Source organism: Euprymna scolopes, chromosome 1 (genome assembly GCF_053919585.1).
Source record: "Euprymna scolopes isolate OS-2025 chromosome 1, ASM5391958v1, whole genome shotgun sequence".
In the NCBI taxonomy this organism is placed as follows: domain Eukaryota; kingdom Metazoa; phylum Mollusca; class Cephalopoda; order Sepiida; family Sepiolidae; genus Euprymna; species Euprymna scolopes.
Window position 1 is genome coordinate 156,271,254 of NC_136482.1, and position 22,542 is coordinate 156,293,795.

At 35.4% G+C, this 22,542-nt stretch overlaps 1 protein-coding gene across 2 annotated transcripts in view; it reads left to right on the forward strand.

The window, feature by feature from the left end:
- The first annotated feature begins 1,196 nt into the window (after nucleotides 1–1,196).
- LOC145276849 (NACHT and WD repeat domain-containing protein 2-like) overlaps nucleotides 1,197–22,542 on the forward strand; it is a 75,862-nt gene continuing 54,516 nt past the window's right edge. For both annotated transcript variants that reach the window (XM_080128218.1, XM_080128229.1), the window contains exon 1: nucleotides 1,197–1,387. The gene's annotated coding sequence lies outside the window, so the exon portion shown is untranslated. The remainder of the gene's footprint in view (nucleotides 1,388–22,542) is intronic.

The window sequence follows — 22,542 nt, forward strand, 5'->3', positions numbered from 1 at the left end:
CAGGACAACCTTGCATAAGGATACTTTTCCCTACAAGTAAACCCCGACTAAATATTCAAAATCACATAGTAATTGTAGCTCAAATAAAATCTCCTCGGTATGGCTACTCCATAATACCTTTTACAAAGAACGTTGCACTCTCTCCAAATGAAGTTACTTAAAGCAACAGCACGAAGCCATATATCCAACCAGACTAGATTAATTCTTCTCCTGGAATCCGGTAAGACTAAGAAATCACAAGAAAGCTTAATATAATATATTTAAATTTTTATGACCAATTCGGGAGACGAAATTATGTTGCGAACCTGTCTTTGTTTTATCGTTATTTCCATCGCCTTTTGTGGGGAGACGTATCCAATCAGGCTAAACTCTTCCTTTGGAAAGTAGTGTAGTATATTTTCATTCACCACAATACATTCCTCTCAGGAAATTACCTTCAGTCTTGTGGGATATGGTTGGGAACAGTATAGTTTATGTTCTTTTATCATGATACCATCTTCTCACGATTACCTTATCCATTTTTGTGGAAGTGGTGTTGATGTTGCATTGTTTCTGTCATCAGGATGTCATCAGGAATTAGTTCCTTTACGGTGCAAGGCGGTAGCGTTCGTTCGTCATGATATTATCCTCAGTTATTTCCTTTTTCTTTGGAGGTCAGTGTATTATATGTTCGTTTATCGTAATAGCATCCTTTTAGACTCGCAAAAATATGCAACCGAAAGGGACGTATATTTACTAGTGTGTGTGTGTGTGTGTGTGTGTGTGTGTGTGTGTGTGTGTGTGTGTGAAACAGCACTAACCCTATTTAGGTAAAGCCGGCTTCCTCCAAAGGAGGAAGTTCCATGGTAGTATGAAAATCACCGGCGGTTCCCAGGCGCATGTACATCCCCGTTAGGGGAGAAGACGACGTTAGGTTTTTGCAACTCTTGTAGGGAGTTGTCGACGTCCTCCTACATACAGCACCTGGAATTCCTAGATTGGTCACCCATTTTAGTAATGACCAGGCTCAACGTTGCTTAACTTCGGTGATCTGACAGGAATCGGTGTGTCAACATGGTTATGCCGTGTGTGGGGGGGGGGGGCGAGCGTTTTTTTTTTTTGTGTGTGTATGTGTCCTACTCAAGTTGTTTGGTTTCTTTTGTGTCTGAAAGGGAACTTCAATTTTTAAGACCAGTCCGCACACGATCGTTGCTAGAGTTTCGCTGGAGGTCATGGGTATTATCTCACCTGTAAAATGACGTATAGATTGCTTTTCTTCTTTTTTAGTCCGATTCATAAGTAAATTTGGCAAAGCAAGTTAACCTTGTAGTGACTAACTTTGAAAGGTAATTCACGTAAGAAAATAAAATGCAAAAAGAAAATTAGAATAAGAAGTACCGTTTTAAAGGTAAGTTATAAATGCAGTTTGTTTTCGGATTTAAAAAAAAAAATAAAATCGCTCATTTATAATATTTGGATTATTCAGACTATTATTCTCATCAATTCTGTGAAAATAACAATCAATATGATATTAGTAGTATGAATCCCCACCCACACCAATAATATAATAAAATCAAGACGTTATTGTCATCTCTATTTGACACCAGGAGAGATCGGCTTTCACCGGAATTTTTCGACAATGAAGAAAAATGAGAGTAAGAAAATAACATAACTGAAAGTCGAAATCGAGCGAAATACTCGATTTATGAAGAAGACTGAAGTCGGGCAGAATATTCAATTTATAATAATTGAAAAAAAGTCCTTTAGCATCGAATTTGATTTTAAATATATGTTTCTTTTTAAAGTAGAAATACAGGATATGTTATCCAAACATATTTATTTTTCATATATTATGTATTAATACTTTTATATATTATGTATTAATACTTTTATATATTATATATTAATATGTTTATATATTATGAATTGATACTTGTATATATTATGTATCAATATTTTTATATATTATATATTAATATACTTTTATATTTTATGTACTGATATTTTTATATATTATGTATTAATACTTGTATATAATATGTATCAATATTTTTATATATTATATATTAATATACTTTTATATTTTATGCATTAATATGTTTATATATTATGAATTAATACTTGTATATATTATAGATTAATACTTTTATATATTATGTATTAATATCTTTATATATTATATATATATATACTTTTATATTTTATGTATTAATACTTTTATATATTATGTACCAATACTTTTATATATTATGCATTAATATGTTTATATATTATGAATTAATACTTGTATATAATATGTATCAATATTGTTATATATTATATATCAATATACTTTTATATTTTATGTACTGATATTTTTATATATTATGTACTAATACTTTCATATATTATGTATTAATATATCATTTATATATTATGTATTAATACTTATATATATTATAGATTAATACTTTATATATCATGTAATAATATTTTTATTGTCTTACTTTTAGTTTTTATGTATTAATACTTTTATATATTATGTCTTAATGCTTTTATATATTATGTCTTAATGCTTTTATATATTATGTTTTAATGCTTTTATATATTATGTATTAATATATCATTATATATTATGTATTAATACTTTTATATATTATGTATTAATATACTTTTATATATTATGTATTAATATATCGTTATATATTATGTATTAATACTTTTATATATTATGTATTAATATACTTTTATATATTATGTATTAATATACTTTTATATATTATGTATTAATATATCATTATGTATTATGTATTAATACTTTTATATATTATGTATTAATATACTTTTATATATTATGTATTAATATATCGTTATGTATTATGTATTAATACTTTTATATATTATGTATTAATATACTTTTATATATTATGTATTAATATACTTTTATATATTATGTATTAATATATCATTATGTATTATGTATTAATACTTTTATATATTATGTATTAATATACTTTTATATATTATGTATTAATATATCGTTATATATTATGTATTAATACTTCTATATATTATGTATTAATATACTTTTATATATTATGTATTAATATACTTTTATATATTATGTATTAATATATCATTATGTATTATGTATTAATACTTTTATATATTATGTATTAATATACTTTTATATATTATGTATTAATATATCGTTATATATTATGTATTAATACTTTTCTATATTATGTACTAATATTTTTATATATTATGTATTAATACTTCTATATATTATGTATTAATACTTTTATATATTATGCATTAGTATACTTTTATCTGATTATGTGTTGTTTGTTTATATGTTATCCGTTTATGTGGAGCAGACCGCACGTGAGGTAACCAAGGTTATCGATAACAAATTATCAAAAAAAGAAAATGACAAAGTCTATCTATACAAAACTATTTTCATTGGTAACTGAACACAATACAGCGTAAATATTGGCAATGGGTGAGAGTTCCAAAATTCTGAGAACGTTCTAGGTGAAAGAAAAAAATTTTCCTGTAAAATAGTAAATGGATATATGTGCTCATTTCGGTTGTTGTTTTTACGGTGTTTCGGCCAACTATTTCTATGGCCTTCGTCAGGTGGTTAACTGCGATGGGATAGGAATGCTGAAAAATACTTACTTATAAGACCAAAAAATCTAACTGTGATCGCCCTTTGGGATCCGTGGCACAGTGGATAGAGACGTTGAATCTCTACGGTACCAGGTGAGCATTGTTTGAAGATAGCGGTTTCAATCCCTACCCAAAGCCGTCTAGAGAATTAGTTGGCCAAAGCGTGGTGAGACGACAACAACTATGGAAGGCAGTAATTACTGAAGATACAGTTAAGAGATTTGGAGTTCCTATCCCGTCGCGGTTAACAACCTGACAAAGGCCAGAGTAATAATTAACTGAAACGTCGTAAAACAACAACTATAAAGATGAGGATAATAGTCCGCAAATAAATAAAAATAGTAAATTAATGAGAAGTCGTTTTGCAAGTTCTTATTCCGTCATCCATGAATATATATATAATATATGTATATATAAAATTTATTTATACAACCATTTGGTTTATACATGTTTCTGTAATCACGCGTTACTGGGGAGATTACGTTTCACACCAAGAATTACCCTTGAAAACAAAATTCTTGGCCTGAAGACGTAATCTCCTCAGTAATGGGTGATTACAGAAATATGTATGCACATATGTAGCCATCAATGTTTTTATAAATAAATTTAATATACCTGCTCTGTTTACTCATTGAGCACTTTTTGGTAGCCACATGTTGTTTCATTGGATGTACTTCTAGGAAACTAAACTTTACCGCCATAATATATATATATATATATATATATATATATATATATATATATATATATATATATATATATATATACCACGTTAAAGGTATTCAAGAAGGAAAACTTTTCAATTAAAACGAGATTATTAAAAGTGCTCAATAAAAAGAGCAGAATATATTTTTATTTATATAGACAAATAGTACATAGTCGCTACACTTGCCTATATAAATAAAAATATATATATATATATATATATATATATATATATATATATATATATATATTTATATAAAATGGGTTAAGAAATTCCAACGAAAGAAAGATGTATATTTAAATAAGGGGTAGTCACCAACAATGTGTATTTTTTAACATTATTTTATTATTCCGTGTCTTGGCTTTTCATTGAGAATTATGTTTGGATCATTGTAATAATGTTTTTAAATCATTGAAATCGTTTCAGACGTTCTGTGAAGCGTCCTCACACACACACACACACACACACACACACACACACACACACACACACATATATATATAGTAAGTTATGAAAAAATATATGGGAATTAAGCTACACAGAATATTCCGCGTTGCATTCTAAGGCTAAGACTGAGGAATTCTCACAAGAATTAAACGCGGAATAATCTGTGTAGCTTAATTGCCATATACATTTTTATAACTTACTACCTAGCTCTACCTATGTATTGAGCACTGTTGAAGTAAATACTGTTTACGTATAAAATTATACCTTCGTATATTAATTTAAGTGATTAGATGAAGTAGTCATATATATATATATATATATATATATATATATATATATATATATATATATATATATATATATAATTAATACTTAAGAAGGTCGGAGATTACATCGACCGAAACGTTGTGAAAATAACAATCACTATTTATTATTACAGATTATTACTATATATATATATATATATATATATATATATATATATATATATATATAAATCCCTACACACACACACACACACACACACACACACACACACACACACATATATATATATATATATATATATATATATATACTTAAGAAGATCGGAGGTTATATCGACCGAAATGTTATGAAAATGACACTAAAGCTGACAACAGTACTCTAAAGAACCCAAATAATACGAATAACGTATCCTCATCTAAAAAATTCAGAAACAGAATAGTTACATCAGCTAGTATATTTTTGCTGTTGTTATAAAGAAAGAAGAGAAACTACGCAAAGAAATAATTCAAATGATTGACTGACAATGACAAAAGACTCGAATACGTGGGAGGCGTTATTCGATCCATTCAATTTTGGCCAACGTCGAGTTTTTATACGTAATAAACGACATAGCATTCAAGTCAATACGAATAGCAACGGGTGTGCGTCTCTATATGAGCAAAGTTTGGCGTTTTGTAAAGGTGAAGCAGCAGTACTGAAAATAAATAATTAGTAATGCCGATTTTTCGACTCCTTTTCAAAGTGTAGATTTATAGGGTGCCATTTTTAAAAACTTTTCTTAATACAGCCATTTATTACACATCATTAAATAAGTCCTAAGACTGGTGACGTCATTAATTAAAAACTAACCATGTCAAAAACTACTCAATCAGACCAATGGCTGTATAAGTGTTAACGATTAGTAGATAGGATGCTAACTGTTGTGGAGACGCCCACTAATTAGCATACGTGGGTGAACAAGATAAAGGTATCAAGTCAGCAAGACCGGGAGCTGTGTTCGAACGCCGAATAGGCAAGACGCATGTGCCGGTTGCTCCATGAAAGACTTTAACACGCCCTCTGCCGGAAAACCTTCCAACTGCAGTACAACTGCACTAGGTGTATCAGAAATTTCGTGAAAATAGTGAATAATTCTACCCCATCTTTCCAAGCTTATAACTCCTCGAAAAATGTAATTCAAGCCCACATTTTTTTTTCAATTAAAGGAGCAAGTACCTAGGTTTCATTAAAAAAAAACAAAAAAACAATGTGTTTTTTTAAAAAAAAAAAAAAAAAAGGTTTTAAACTTGGGACTTTACAGGTAAATTTCTAAAAAAACGGGTGTTTTTTTGTTGTTTTAAATTTGAATATATTATTTATTGACCTTTTCTCTTCAATTTGTGATATATAAAACTTTGAAACATAAATTAATTATTTACTTTTTAATAGACATTTCAAAATTAGAGGCGTGAATTATTCGACCCCCTGTCTTTCCAAGCTTATAACTCCTCGAAAAATGTAATTCAAGCCCTAATTTCTTTTTCAATTAAAGGAGCAAGGACCAAGGTTTCATTAAAAAAAAAAAAACAATGTGTTTTTTTTTTTTTAAAAAAAGGTTTTAAACTTGGGACTTTACAGGTAAATTTCTAAAAAACGGGTTTTTTTTTTTTAAATTTGAATATATTATTTATTGATCTTTTCTCTTCAATTTGTGATATATAAAACTTTGAAACATAAATTAATTATTTACTTTTTAATAGACATTTGAAAATGGGGGGGGCGTGAATTTAAAAAAAAACGTTTGTCTAAAATATGATATTCGGTTTATTGGAAAGAACACAAAATTTCACATTGACCCTGAAAATATCGTAAAAACAGAATCAATAGAAAAATTTTGATAGATTTTTAAAGTTTAAAAATTGAAAAATATTGAGTTCGGAAAATTCATTACTGTTTTAAAAAAAAATATTTCTATTACTTTTAAAACAACTTTAATAGTTTATTTTGGAAGTATAATCCATAAAGAAAATAAATAACCCACTTTTAACAGAGAAATTACGAGATTTTTATATTTTATTCGCAGTTTCGTGTTAGGGGTGTCAAAAATTCCTACAAAAATTCTGATACACCTACAACTGCACCTTTGTAAATATGTATTATCTTTTCGTCTTCATATATTTGTTTTACCTTTACTTTCTGCGTTCGTGTTGTTATTGATAGAGACACAACACTAACTTTAAATGCAGTCGTACAGACACAAATGATGCTGGTCGCCTAAATTTGCCAATTATTTTGGTCGATCGTTAATTGAAGTTACGTTACTATATAAATTAAATAATGTTACTATAATATAAATCTCACCTTCTGTTAGTGTGTGTGCGTGTGTGTGTGTGTGAGAGAGAGAGAGAGAGAGAGTTATATTTGCATGTGTACTAAAATCTTTTGTCAGCCGTATCGAACCGAGTCGAAACCAGTAACATCTGAAAGAGCGATCCCTCGGCCGCATATGTGAAAATTAGAATAAAACTGTCAATTATTTCGTATAGAAATAAAGTTTTATATGGGAGGGGGGTAAAATTGTCTCTTTCAAAAGGATTTCAAAGACTGCGCATGATACAATGTTTTGAATTGGTTGAAGTAAAAGAATTTCCAACGATATTTCGCAATCAGCTTTATAGGCCAGTGGATTAGGAGGTTGTCTCGTAAACTTTAGTTTTGGCGTACACGTAATGGCGGTCTTTTTTTTTGGGGGGGAGCGGCATTTAAGCAGGGTTCTTTTATAATTATATTAAAACAAAAACAATTTTCTTATTTCAATTTTTTTTTTCAGAGTTTTAATAAACTGAAGTTTAAGTTTTTACTTTAAAGAAACAAAATTTCCAATCCAATGACGAGAAACAAAAACACAAACGAATTTTCGATAATTTACATTTTTTTTTTTAAGTTTTAGCGTTTAACCAGGGTTATCGGCGGTCAACTGCTACTTTTTTTGTTAAGTCATAACTAATCATTTCTAAAATGGTTATTTCGGTTAAAACACATTCTGCTTTGTTATTTTTTGTTTTCGTTGCAACAGACCGTAACGAGAAAACTTTCTAGACTGAGGCAGCATTAAAGAAATTCGTTTAAACTGGTATATAGTCATCAAATAGTGCTCAATATCCAGGGAAGAGCTTCTTATCTTCGTATCCCTTCTGCCGAAATATTTGGTGGGGAGGTTTTCACGTACTTCTTTTTGGGGGCGATTACATTTTCGTGTTTTTATCCGTTCTTTTATTTTTGAAATTGTTGTGGGGGTTAACGATAGAGTAAGCAGCTGTGTCCAAACCGAGCTTCATGTCCATCCGGGCAATGCCAGATACCCATACTAGTCTTATATATAAAAGGCAAACTGTGCGTGTGTGTCTGTGTGAGTTTGTATATCTGCCAAAAAACTTTCGACACGCGCAACGAACACCGACAAAATTGATATCGTTAGAAAGATCGACTTCTCGGATGACAAATATATTAGAATTGGCCCAAAAGAATAATTATGTGCTGCTCAACTAGGCCGTTTTTGTAAGGAGAGTTCAGTTTTCGTGTCGACATTTTTGCAAGTATATTCACGCCTAGCGATCTCAGCGTACGTTTAAAACACATTATTTCGAAGGTCCGTGACGTCGTGTGCGCACTTGTGGTGTCACGGGCCTTCGAAATTTTATTTATTTTTTTAATTTATCGAGTTTTATCGAAATTTTTATTTATCGAGGTTTATTCCTCAATCTCGTTTGCTTTTTCCGGCTCCTTTTCCTCTTTCACGTAACAGGTTCGAGCCTGGCTACTGCGGTTAATGTTTTTTTTTTTTAATGCACTCGTACGGGAACTCGTTACTATTTTAATTGAAACAAAAGTTCATGTATTTTTGTTTTTTAGGGCCGGGGGTATGTTGCTCAATAGCCTTACTGCACAACCTCTCCACACCCGGCCAACGCCGGGTACCTATGTTAATATAACAGAAAGCAGTGTATTCATCATTTTGCATGAGCATCTGAGAATGAGAAAGCCGTGTTCAACATGGGTGTTGCGTTTGCGAACAGTCGATCACAAACAAGAAAGGCTTCGTTGATTTAGAGCGTTGTTTGCAATTGTTTCAATGCAACAAAAAAGAGTGCTTTTTGCGTCAATAATTGACAATGGATAAAAAATAGATCTACTATATCACTACAGAGTCAGGCAGTCATATGGGTGGACAACTGCGGGTGAAGGCTGTTTGAATCATCATCAGCCAATGTTTTAACCGCCATGTTTTGACATTCGCAAGGTATTGTGTTCATTGATTCCTTCAAGAAAAGATGAACTATCAATAGCCAATATTATATATTAAGTTAAAAAGAAAGTTCTTGCGGAATTTTTAATTTTGATATCAAATGATATATTTTCAAATAAGTTTTCGTTATAATACCTTTACTTTATATATCATTTTAAAGAGCGTTTTTAGCTCTATCTAATCGTTTGAATTACAATCGTTTGAAACTAATTATGTTTTCTTTTCAGAACGTTTCAACAAGATGAAAAAAGGCAAATTTTCACAATTTTCTTATTTCAATTCAAACTAGGCCGAAAAGCTATTGAAACAGTTCGCGATATCAAAGTATCGTTTAGCCCAACAATCACTACTGAACGCACAGCACAATGGTAGTTTAAGAAATTTTATGGTGGCGATGAAGGTCTTAAAGATGATGAACGTAATAGTCGGCAATCGGATGTTGACAACGATCAATTAGTCGAAGCCAGTTCACGTACAACTGTTTGAGAACTTTCTTCTGAATAAGCCGTAACGTATACGACGATTTCCAACCACTGAGAGAGGTTGGGATGGTAAAACCAAAGAAAACTTGATAAATTGGTGCCTCGCGAATTAAATGACAACCGAAAGAAACGCCGTTATGAAATGTCATCTCTCCTTATTTTACGGAACAAGAACGACCGATTCCTCGACCGGGCGTGATTTGCGATGAAAAATGGATTCTTTACGACAACCGGCGACGCTCAGCTCAATGGTTAGACGCCGACGAAGCTCCGCGATACTTCCCGAAACTAGAGTTGCACCAAAAGAAGGGCATGCTGATTGTTTGGTGGTCTGCGACCGGTCCCATCCATTACAGTTTTTTTTTTTAATGCAAGCGAAACTATTACGGCGGTGAAGTACTGTCAACAAATGGATGAAATGCATCAACAACCAGGACAAGGGGAAAAAGGGTTCGGATATATCAGAGTATAAAGTTTGTTTCGTAAATTCCATAGTGAAAAAAGGAACCTTGTAAATTAAGAAGGCATAGGAATGCGATACATTCTTGAGAATGAAAGCCTCACATGCATCCGCTGTCATCCCTTCATTGTTTGTGATTCACGCCGAAACCCTAATGCCTTAAATTATATTAAATAAAAGGAATAAAAGTACTAATTATAAATAGGAAAATACGGCTAAAGGGGAAAATAAATAAATAAATAAATAAACATTTTACCTTGGTATGTGACAAACATAATCATCGAGGCCCAGAAAGTATAACTCGTATTGTACGAGCGTACAATACGATGATATAGAGATATTGCACTGCGATCTCGTCAGTAATTCATACTAAAAACCCTATGGCAATACAATGTACGCATATTGTATTGAGTTTTTAGTTAGCCAATCAGCTTTCTAGCTTCCACCGCACCCTTCCTAATCAACCAATAAGCAGGCACTTACAGGACAAACACCCAGAACAGTTTATATTAAAGAAACTTAGTTTTGGTGAGGCCCCAGCTTGCGGGCTTTGGACCGTGTGAAGTCACCTTTTAATTGCCATTGCTCCCAGGTCCACTCTGACTCGGACTGGTAGTACCTGTTAGGTTCCCAACTATGGGTTAAATAGAAACCGACTTTAAAAAAACAGCAAAAAAAAACAAATATACTCGATTAAAAAAATGTTCTTCAAAATCACTGGATTCGGCATTAAATGACCTGAAAAGGGTTGATATGCCATGAAACAAAAACAACCAACCAACCTCTCAGTTTCGTTGAAATGAACCAAACAAGATGAACATATATAGCAATAAGATTTGTATAAGTAAAATGATACGATAATACAGCTCTATTTGCTATTGAGCACTCTCTTATAAAAACTTTTTGCATTTTCACCCCAAACAATGCACGGTGAGGACATGATTGCAGGGATACTATGTAGGGAGTTGAGTAGCAAGATGTCTGTTTACATTACACTTGAACTTCTGCATGTCAGTACAGTTGAGGAAGTATGAACCTGGAAGGGAATTCCAAAGTGTAGCAGTTCTGGGAATAAACTGTTAGAGTAGGCCTTCTGGCATCTAAGGATCTCTACTGTGTAGGGGTGTTCGTTACAACTCTACTTTCAACCGAGTCGTTGTTTGTTTCGTTCACCACACTCTTTTCATCTACGTCCGTTCTCTTTAGTGACTAAAAATCGTCTGTCTTCCCGCTTTCCTTTCCTCGTTATTTATGGAATCAGGGTACGAGATTCTCCGAGATTCCCCGAGATTCCCCGAGATTCCACGAGACTTTTTTCCACATAAACGCATGCGGGCGCCATCTTGATTCTCAATTTGTGCTCTGCAGGCACAAACGCGCAGCCGCTTTAACGGTAAGCCACTTCTTTCTCCACACTCCCCCCTGATCTCATGATCACAGAGACGACAGGGAGTGGTGATCGCCGCCGTCTGGTGCTTCTACGAAGGGGGACACTGCTGCTCTCGTCTTCCTGTGCGCTCTTATCCACCGCCTGATGGTCGGGGAAGGCTTCATCTCCGTGGGGGTTACTGATATCAGAATCACTGCTTGATAGGGATGGTGCAAACCAAAGCCATGGCCCACTCATCTCAGAGTCAGAGTCACTCTCATCGTCCACTGGAGGTGGTACATGTGTCGCCGGCCGTAGGTCCCTAACGTGACGGGGTACGCCATCAACCTGGACACACTGCTGACTCACCACATCGGTCACTGTGCCCCGTTTATACTTGTCAGTACATCGGTTTCCTGGCGGCTTCACCCAGACAGCATCCCCTTTGGCATATCGATTCCGTTCTATCTCAGTGGCCACAGTTGTATCGGGGTGGATTCCTTTTTCTCGGACACGGTACTGATAGATTGCGTTTGCAGGCGCCGTTCCTGGAGAGACGCCATCCTTTGGCATGAGATTATACCAGTACACAGCTTCTGCGATGGTGCACTGCTTCCTGGCTGCAATTGTTTTGATGCTGCGATTGCTTCTCTCAGCTATACCATTGCCAGAAGACACATAAGCGCATCTAAGCCGCAGCCGCACACCCCATTCTTGTAAGAACTGCCTCATCTGATGGCTGCAAAAGGCTGGGTCGTTGTCTGTCAGCACTTCATCGGGCGCACCTCTTTCACAGAACACGGATGCCAGCTGGTGAATAATGTTACCAGAGTCCTTGCGCCCGAGGAGTCTCCAGACTGCGAAACGTGTAGGCCCACAATCGATGAAGGTAAGGAAGTGGTTGCCACTGTAGTGTATGATGTCCATGCCCACTCTCTGCCACTTACCACTCACTCCCAACTCCCCTTTCTTCCATCGTGCTGGAGCTGGCTCGATGGATTGGCAGGCCTCGCAACTTTCCACCACTCTTCGGATATCTTTTTTTTCTACTCCTGGATCAATCATTTTGACAAAGTACAGTGTCCACTTGATGCCAGGATGTCCACACTGTCGATGAATGTCCATGATGCACGCTGCATCCACATTACACACAACTCCTGCACATGTGTTTTGCAGATTATCAGAATCCCTCCGAGCACCAGCCAGAAGCCATCGTTGAGGGACTCTTGTCAAAGCATCTGTTCTGTTGAGCGCAGACCTGATCAACACTACGTCCACGGTCAGGTCGTACTCTGTGATGGTGTCGACCAAGGTGGCAAGCCGTCTTCGAATTAACATCTCACTCGATGCTCGTGTCGTCAGCCGTGCTCTTCCACTTAATGCATCGGTTATCCACCGATGAATGCATGCCGAGTCAGTCATGATATGTAGAACCTTGGCTTGCCATTGAAGCGCCAAGTTAACGCCCTTCAATGTGGCATCAAGTTCGGCCAGGTTTATGTGCCTCGAATCATTCTCTGGCCGAAGCCAAACGGCATCTTCAATAATGGAATCATTAACTGCAAGGGCAACTCCAAGGGCCAGTGAACTAGCATCCACCCAGACCGTGAACTCATTCCCGCTGACGCACCACCTTCCCTGAACGGGGTCATCACTGGTCACTCTGGACACAGTCTCTGTCAGCATGCTCCTTAGGGTGACATCGTGTACTGCATCGTCCGATCCCGACGACACGGCTGTTGCACGTCTTTTTATGGCTGGCATGGCCACCGTGAGCCAACCGCACACAGGGAAATGGCCTACCATCTTTCCACAAAGCGAAAACACTGTTCGTCGAGTGATGTTTGATGGGACCTTGGGAACGTGACTTCCTCTTCTCCAGCAAAGTCCCTCCTTGCTATTGCGCACGTGCAGGCCGAGAACTTTTGCTCCATCGCACAGACGCTCTGGTTCCTTACATGTCAGTCCAAAGCTTTCAAAGTGCATTCTAACCGATTGCGCTGACATGAGGTTCTCATTGACGAATATACCATCGATGTATGAGGATGTTGCCTGTTGCACTGCCTCATCTTGCTGCCAGATAGCATGCATGATTGCTGTCATAATGCCTGGGGCCACATTTAGACCGAACCCTAGCCTGGTTAGACAATATCGGGTTCCTCCAATTTCCACAGTCTGAAATGGCCACAATTTCTTCTCAATGCGTATTTGCAGATAGGCCCTGCGTAGGTCCAGAGTTGCCACGTTCGATCCCCGCTGTCGCCACTCCCTTAATTTGAGTGCACACACATCAGCCCTTGCCGTATATGGGTCGACATGCTCATTGAGCTCACGGTAGTCTAGGACGGGGCGGACCTTTTGTTTGGTCTCTTGTACGATGGCCATCAAGGGAATCAGCCCTCGCGGGGGGCCAAGCTCATCCTCTGGGTATGGAAGAAGCCAGCCATTGTCGATCCACGTTTGCAGTTCTTCTTCATACTGTTCCCTTAGCCACATGGGTGGGGGATATTCTGATAACTGGTTTCGCAAGGATATTGGTGGCTAATCGTTTGACCACTTCCAAGACGCCGTCTATGCATTGGCGTTTCTATCATACTCTGCATGAAAGTCAGGCTCGTCGAGAGTTATGGCAGCACAAACATGTTCCTCACATCGGGAGAACTGTACCTTGCCGGTTCTGTCCACAGTAATTCCACCCAGTTGTGTAATCAAGTCTATACTCAGGAGTAGGTCGTACCCGAGAAGCTCTCCCTCCACCATCAGGGCTCACATGGCTACTGCAGGTCCGTCGTTGATGCTTGCGCGGATAATGCTCACCCCCACAACAGGCTAGTGAACCTCCGTCTACAGTTAGTACCGGAATTCTCTCTGCTTTCCAAGTGGCACAGCATATCTTGCTTACGAGAGTCTGGGTGCACCCAGTGTCCACAAGCGCGAGGCGCTCGCTTCCATTAATGTGTATGCTTACAGTGGGTAGCGCCCTGCTCAATGACGATCTGGGGAAAAGACTGGCGCTGTAGCTTCTTCCCCTTGCCCGTTTCCCGGACAGGTGCGGGCCAGGTGTCCGCGTTTTTTGCACTTGTAGCACTGCGGCCCATCAAGTTTCCGAGTTGGTTGACGTGACGAAAGACAATCACGGGCCAAATGGTTGGGTCCTCCACACATAGGAGGTTGTAGCTGCGCCCAGGTCCTGCAATCCAACCTGTGATGGTTGTACAGCTGCCACTTGGTCTATAGTGTTAGGGCTTTTCTTTAGTATTGCTCGTGCCCGCGCCAATACTTCCGATATGTCCATCTCGTCCACTTGGGATGAGGCACGGAGCAGATCTTCCACACTCTTAGGTAATCCTGCAACAAAGGCGCACACCAAGCCTTTGTCTGACATCCCTCCAAAAAGGACCGATAGCTTTTTTAGCTCAGCCAGATACACATCCACCGTTTCCTCGGAATCTAATTTTCGGGCCATGAATTTCTTCCATGCAGTAACTGGATCTAATGCAAATGCTGTAAAAAGGGTGATGCAGGCAAAATCTGTTTGTTTTTTTCTCATCAGCCAACTGCTGATATACTGCATATGCTCCCCCAGTGAGGCGCATTGGGACCACGCATTCTATACACTTCACCCCACTGAGCTGACATATTAATTCTGCTTTTTCCACCCATTCCTGCACTGAGTGATCAGTGCTACTACCATCAAACAGGGGAATTAGCTTGGGGTCAAATCCTGACGTCATGCCGAAATAGTTTGTGTTTGTTACAACTCTACTTTCAACCAAGTCGTTGTTTGTTTCGTTCACCACACTCTTTTCTTCTACATCTGTTCGCTTTAGTGACTAAAAATCGTCTGTCTTCCCGCTTTCCTTTCCTCGTTATTTATGGAATCAGGGTACGAGATTCTCCGAGATTCCCCGAGATTCCATGAGACTTTTTTCCACATAAACGCATGCGGGCGCCATCTTGATTCTCAATTTGTTCTCTGAAGGCACAAACGCGCAGCCGCTTTAACGGTAAGCAACTTCTTTCTCCACAGTAGGGGTGGGATTTTGCTGCTTGTCGAGTTTGTCGAGGGTATTTATGTCAAGGGGGTACAAGGATTTGTAATTCGCCGGAGCATATACCATTAAAATACTTTTAAAACAGACATAGGGATGCAACATTTCGTCGATGGGACAGTGGCTGAAACCTAGCTTACAGTTCGGGTTGGCAACGCTCTTTTTGAACGCTGTCCAGGAGTGAGAGACTATTAGCAGATGCACTAGCCCGAATGTGACAACAATACTCCATACATAAGTATCTTCCTATCACGGTAGAAATAGCCCACCTTTCTCGCAGCAGCCGCGGCAATGCCCTCGATGTATCTGTTCAAACTCACATTCCCTGTGAAGGTTAAGCTGAAGTGTTTGAAAGAAATACCTTCGAGTAATGTATCTTTTGCCATAGCTATTGATGGTTGACAAGGTTTCTTGTAATTATTAAAGGAAAGAAACTTAGTCTTGGCAGCATTGAATGTTACCATTCATTTTTGTCTCCATTCCACAGCTGGAGATCTTCCTCTATGGTTTCTGGAATTCCAACAAAGTTAGTCGTAAAATATTATAAAGCTGTGTTCTTTTTTGTGACATTTAAGCTTAAATAATATATTTCGCATTTTTTCTAGAAATCGTCAACAGGCGATAGCGATCTCAATATTTAGCAAAGCTGCCATAACAATCTAACAATATGACATGTGTATCTCTCTTATTTTATTTCATGTCTATTCCTTTTAATGATCACATGGTGACCATAAAAAAATTCTCAAATTTCGATGGACCTCATTTTTTAATTTTCAGCCAAAATTAAAGTAAATGTTGATGATAATTAGTTTATCGTGTTTTAAAAATGCTATAAAAACATGAAACGCTTTGGACTCTTTTTTTTTTTTATTATTCTACAGCATGTGTTGGAGCTGCCCTACATTTACTTTATTACATTTTGTCCATGAAATCCTTATAAAAAGACTGTGGTATGACTCTGACCTCCTTCCTGGTGACTTTTCTTAGGTCCATGATGAATAGCTCTGCGTTTAAGGGAACTCAGGAAAAAGGACGCTTATAAGATAAGGTTTAGACTGTTCGGTACCTTCTTAAAATCAGTTGTGAGACTAATCGCTCTATCTTCAAAGTTCAACTTCAGTCAATCCTAGGACAGTTTATGTTACAATGTTTTTTACTTTTAATGGGGGTATGACTCCAATGATTTCGACGATCGTTTCTATAACCACAGATATAACAATAAACCAATCAGAAGCTTAAAATGTTATAAAAAATGTCGAATTTTGAATTCAATTCAGTTCGCCGTCGGCCTCTGTCTCAAAACGACTGGATCGTCACCGCACAGATTCTTCGCCACCATCTTTGTTACTAGGAATTACTCAACACTCGAAATCGTGATTGAATTGATTCTTCGCTGATTTGATTTACTGCCGCCATCTTTGTTCAACATAATATCTCACCACTTAACAGTTTTGAACCGGAAATTTACAATAATCTGCATGTACATGGTATGCATATCATTCTTGCGCATAGTATTTTAGATTTTATGCTATCGATCAGCTCAACTGTATACTTCTTTTTGAATGGCTTGGACGATTGCCACTGGCTGCAGTCTCAAATTTCCTGAAATGGCCCATGTATTCCTGAATGCTTCCCTTGAATGGATATTATTCAGATTTGAACATGTTGGAAAGTGTTCTACATTTTCTTGAACGATTCTTTCTTATAATAATGTTTGATGCATTATTTACCTACACCATGTTTTAAATGAGAGTAATCGATGAATCAATAAAAAAAAAATTATCTAACAAAAAGCGTACGTATGACTTGGTATTTTTACCATGTATAAAGATTAATATAAATTCCGATATAAATCTCCGTTGCGCAACTCAAACTAAATGCCATTTTCGTTTGTATTGTGAATATTTTTATTGATTATTTTTCACATTTTATGCTGACCCTAAAACCAACATTTAACAAACGTAAAAAACACATGTTTCTGAATTTTTTAGATGAGGGTTGATTATTCGTATTATTGGGATTCTTCGGATTACTGTGCTCGTCTTGAGTGTTATTTGAGGAAGGCTGGCAGGTGCCCACCATAAAATCTGACTACAAAATAATCACACATTCTCCAAATTGTCTTTTAATCAATTCTAGAACAGCTTTGATATACAAGAACTAGCTTCATCTTGCTTTATCTTGCTGTAACATAACTTACAACAAGTTGTGAATACAGGGGACGCAGCTCATTGTTGTGCACAGTGTTTGAGCTGAACTGACTCTCTCACATTGTCCGTCAGATCAGGTGAATACTTCTTGGGAAGTTTTGAATGACTTGGACGATTGCCATTGGTTGCAGTGAGGTTCTCCGCTGTCGCTTAGTTCTTGAAATAGTCTATCATATATTTAATGCTTCTCTAGACTGAGTCGTGCGTGGTGCAGGTGTGCCTAGCCTAGCCTAGCCTAGTCAAGCAGGCAAGCCGTGTATGATGACGAGAAGAAAAAAAGAACGAAAACGCCGAAAAACTCGGCGATGTCAGATCACGGGTCCTTGGCGGGAGTAAGAGCGACTCGTGGTTGCAGGTCATGTCGGCTCAGCTAAGGTCGGTCTCCAACCAGCCGGGGCTACAGGCCGACGAGAATAGAAATGAAACAAAACCTATTGACGACACAGTCAGTCGTGCGTGGTAGTATAGTAGTGTCTGACAGTGTATTTTCTTTGAAGGTTTATAACTTGTTTGGTTAACAGCTGTTACTCCCACTATATTAAAAAAAAGACAAGGTTGATTGATGAATTAATGAATCAATGACAAATAGTGTGCGCTGATCACATCTTCATGGCTCACCTTGTATTATTACTATTCATCAGAATTTCAATATTTTTTGTGTTTCTCTCCCCGTGTTTGTGACTGGTTTTTCTTTTATCTTATTCAAAATATATTTCGAAAATGTTGATTTTTACCAATGTGATTTAAGTTTTCTGTAGCTAATATATTCATCTTTGTTTATTAAAAAAAATTAAAATCTCGATATTGGTTGTAGCGAGACGAGTTTTTTTGCTAGGAATGTTTTACAGGGTGGGCAAAAATTGTAAGCTCGGTAAAGCTTATCAACATAAAAATAGTGAAAGACTAATGCCGTTTTTTTTTTCTGAGAGAAAGACGTAGTAGAGAAACGAAAAGGGCATTAAACAATACAAACGAAAGTTGGTCTGAGAAGCACTTTCTCGAATGTGGCAACAATGCGCCATCTTATGACAGATTTGGCTCTTATGCTTGCATCAGATTTGGCTCTTGATGCTTGCATCAGGAATGAGATACCTTCCACAGCCACAGAATGATCGAACCATTTCTTAGCAACCTTGGCAACAAATTTGATGTACAAGTAATTCTTCCATTCCAGCCCTGGATTAAAGGTCGCTGCTAGAAGTTTTTCATTCATTTTAGTTGGAACCAAGAGGGGAGCAGGGCTTTGGAGATGAAAAGAGAGAAACTTGGTTTTGGGTGCATTAAAAGCAAATACATTTTTTCAAATTGGCATAAAAGTATTATGCAAAAACAGTACATATGATATAATATATTGTTTTATAGCTATGATGTGACTTTAAGTAAACATAGAATATATTGTTTTATAATTGTGACATGCCTGTACGTAAACATAGAATATATTGTTCTATAATTGTGACATGCTTGTACGTAAACATAGAATATATGGTTCAATAGTTGTGACATGTCTTTAAGTAAACATAGAATATATTGTCCTATAGTTATGACGTCTTTTATTAAGCATAGAATATATTGTTCTATAGTTTGACATGTATTTAAATAAACATAAATATATTGTTCTACAGTTGTAATATATTGTTCTTTAGCTATGAAATGTCATTAAAATTTCACACGAATGTACTTTATGTGCCTGGCAGTGTCTTTTGATAGGTTTTGTATCGATAGGTATCGATAATCGAAAAAAATCCAGTGAAAGAAGAAAGAGGCGGTTTTGATCAACGTAACGTCACACTGGCATTCGAGAAGTTTTATAACCACACATGTTACAAGCGTTGGCTGACGAGGAAGTTTTACTCCGAAATATATATCTTAAAAATAAACACTTGTTTATTTGTTTATTTTAATAATTTCACGTTGTAAGTTGGCTTCAAACGTAACCCATACGTATTTTATTTTAAAATTCAAATTTCAGTCAATGCTTGTAACATGGATAGAAAAAGAAAAAAAAACTACCTTGATTTTCAAATCGCACGGCCAAGCACAACCTTTCCTGCATTACAAAACCAACACCGCAGTTAACATCACGTAGACTCTTCATTCAACTTTCTTCAACTTAACATCATGGCGATGAAAAAGAGAAAAAATATAAAAGACTGGCAAGGGAGTTTTACTCCGAAATATACATCTTTAAAATAAACGTTTATTTGTTTATTTTAATAATTTCACGTTGTAATATGGCTTAAAACATATTCCATAAGTATTTTATTTTAAAATTCAAATTTCAGTCAACGCTTCTAACACGGATAAAAAGAAGAAAAAAATACCCATATATTATTGAATATTTTCATTTGATATAAGCTATTTTAAAAGTACTTTCACACAAAAAGTTCAATACAAAATAAAGTAAAAAAAAAAAAATTTTTTTTAAATATTATCAAAATAGACTACTTAAAAATATATTCAAAACAAAACAACGATTATTTCAGTTATAAAAAGTTCGATTTGATTACTTGTAAAAAATTAAATAATATTTTCCAATCATAAAAAATTGTTTCATATTATTATGCAAAAAATAATTTTACGAAATGATGAAAACTTATTATTTATTGCTCCCTCCCTAAATCCTACCGAAAATGTAACCGAAAGTGACGAAGGTTTAAATTAAGGCTAGTCACTCGAAAAGAGAGGATGACTTTTGAAAATATCGGCGACAAAAGCGAAAAGTGCCTAGTTGAGGGTGAATGACTTTATGTTTTTAGCCAATTTTTCAATATTTGTTGTAGACAGGCAGGCTCGAACTCGTGACGCGAAGGCAGAAAAGAAAGTGGGTGTGTGTGTAAGGGTGTTGGTTAAGGAAAAAGAAAAAAACGAAAATTGCGAGCGCAAAAATAGATGTAGGCAGGCTGGCTCGAACCCCTATTGCGAAGGAGGAAAAAGTGAAAAAAAAAAAAGCGTGACTCGTTTGCTGTTGCGCCAATCGCCAAACTGGAAGTGACGACGGTTTAAATTAAGGCTAGATAATTGAAAAGAGGCGATGACTTTCGAAAATATTGTCGAAAAAAGCGACGCTTCCCTGTAGAAAAGTGCCCGGTTAAGGGTGAAAGAATTAATGTTTTTAGCCAATTTTTCGATATTTGTCGTCTGAAGAGTCGAGCTTGAAAATTATACCAATCTTGTGAAAATCCGTCGCCTCTGTCGAAAGTTTTAGGCAGACATAGTTACATACATTTAAACAGACAGATGAGATTTATATTATAGAAGTTGGCGTCATGTATAATGCCATGCTTAAACTGTTTATTTCAGTTGTTAGTGTAATAATTGGGTGGTTAAAATACATTTAGTTCAAGTGTATTATTGGTTGTCAAGACATAAAAAACAACCGTAATCCCCGGTATAAAACAAAGTCTTCGTGGAGCTGATAAGTGAACAGGATTGAAAGCGCTTTAAATGCTGTCATTTTCATTATTGGATTATTTCGGGTCAAGTACTTATCACTTTTACCTTTCTAAAATTGGCACTTGGGGATTATAAGCCAAAAAGCCGTCGACACATGTAAAACGAGAGATGAAATCCACAAACTAAGTGCAAAGTATAAGACAAAAACATATTTACTTTTGAAGAGAGAAGGTTTTGGTCGTTAGGTAAAGAATTATTATCACCACAGGGTAAAGATGGGGTAATTTCCAAGTTTAAGATTTATACTATTACTTTAAACCAACTTAATTTTGTACTAAAATTTGGATTTAGGTCATAATACTTAACAAATATTGGCTGATGTCTATTACTTTTTGTGAAAAAAAAACACTTGAATTTAACATGTTCAGAAAATTACGTATGATTAAGCAAATAACCATTGAAGTAATAAAGTAGATAATTAAACAAAATGTTTTTATATAACATTTAAAAATAATGTACAAGATTTATATAAAAATAATGATTTAATTAGAAATGTATCTGTTTTCAAAGAGTGCTTTTATAAATTTTAAATGTAATTTAAATTGAATCTAAAAATTACTTGGGTTTATTTTATGTTATGTACTTTTTTACATTTTAGAAAATTAAATTTATTCATTATTAAACAATTAATGATATAGATATATAATTTTCAACTATGTTTCAAAAAGTGCAACAAAATGTCCATAACATAAAATAAATCAAAGGTAATTTTACATTTCATTTTAATTACATTTTTATACCTTATTTTGTAAAGTTTATAATAAATCATTTCGAAAATTGATAAATTTAAAATTAAACCTGATATCTTAATTTTTAAATGTTATAAAAATATTTTGTTTAACTATTTTCATGTCTTGCAGAAAATTCTTTTGTAACTTGTATCTTAGTTTTTAAGATTATATTTTACTTATTTTTTTAATTTAAATTTTAAAACATTAATATGTCTTTGCATTCCTGTAAGAAGTTGAAATTATTTTTTGTTTAAATATTCTACGTGGGGAAAAATAGATTGACTAGGGTGTTCATCATCCAATGCTAGGTTTATCTTACCAGCGACACCATCTTTTTGTTATTTTATTGTTTCAAATGTTTAATAGGCATTTAGAATATTCCACTTTCCTTTTAAGGGATGCCAAGATGATAGCGGTCGAAGTGACAAGCGTAATAATATATAGATA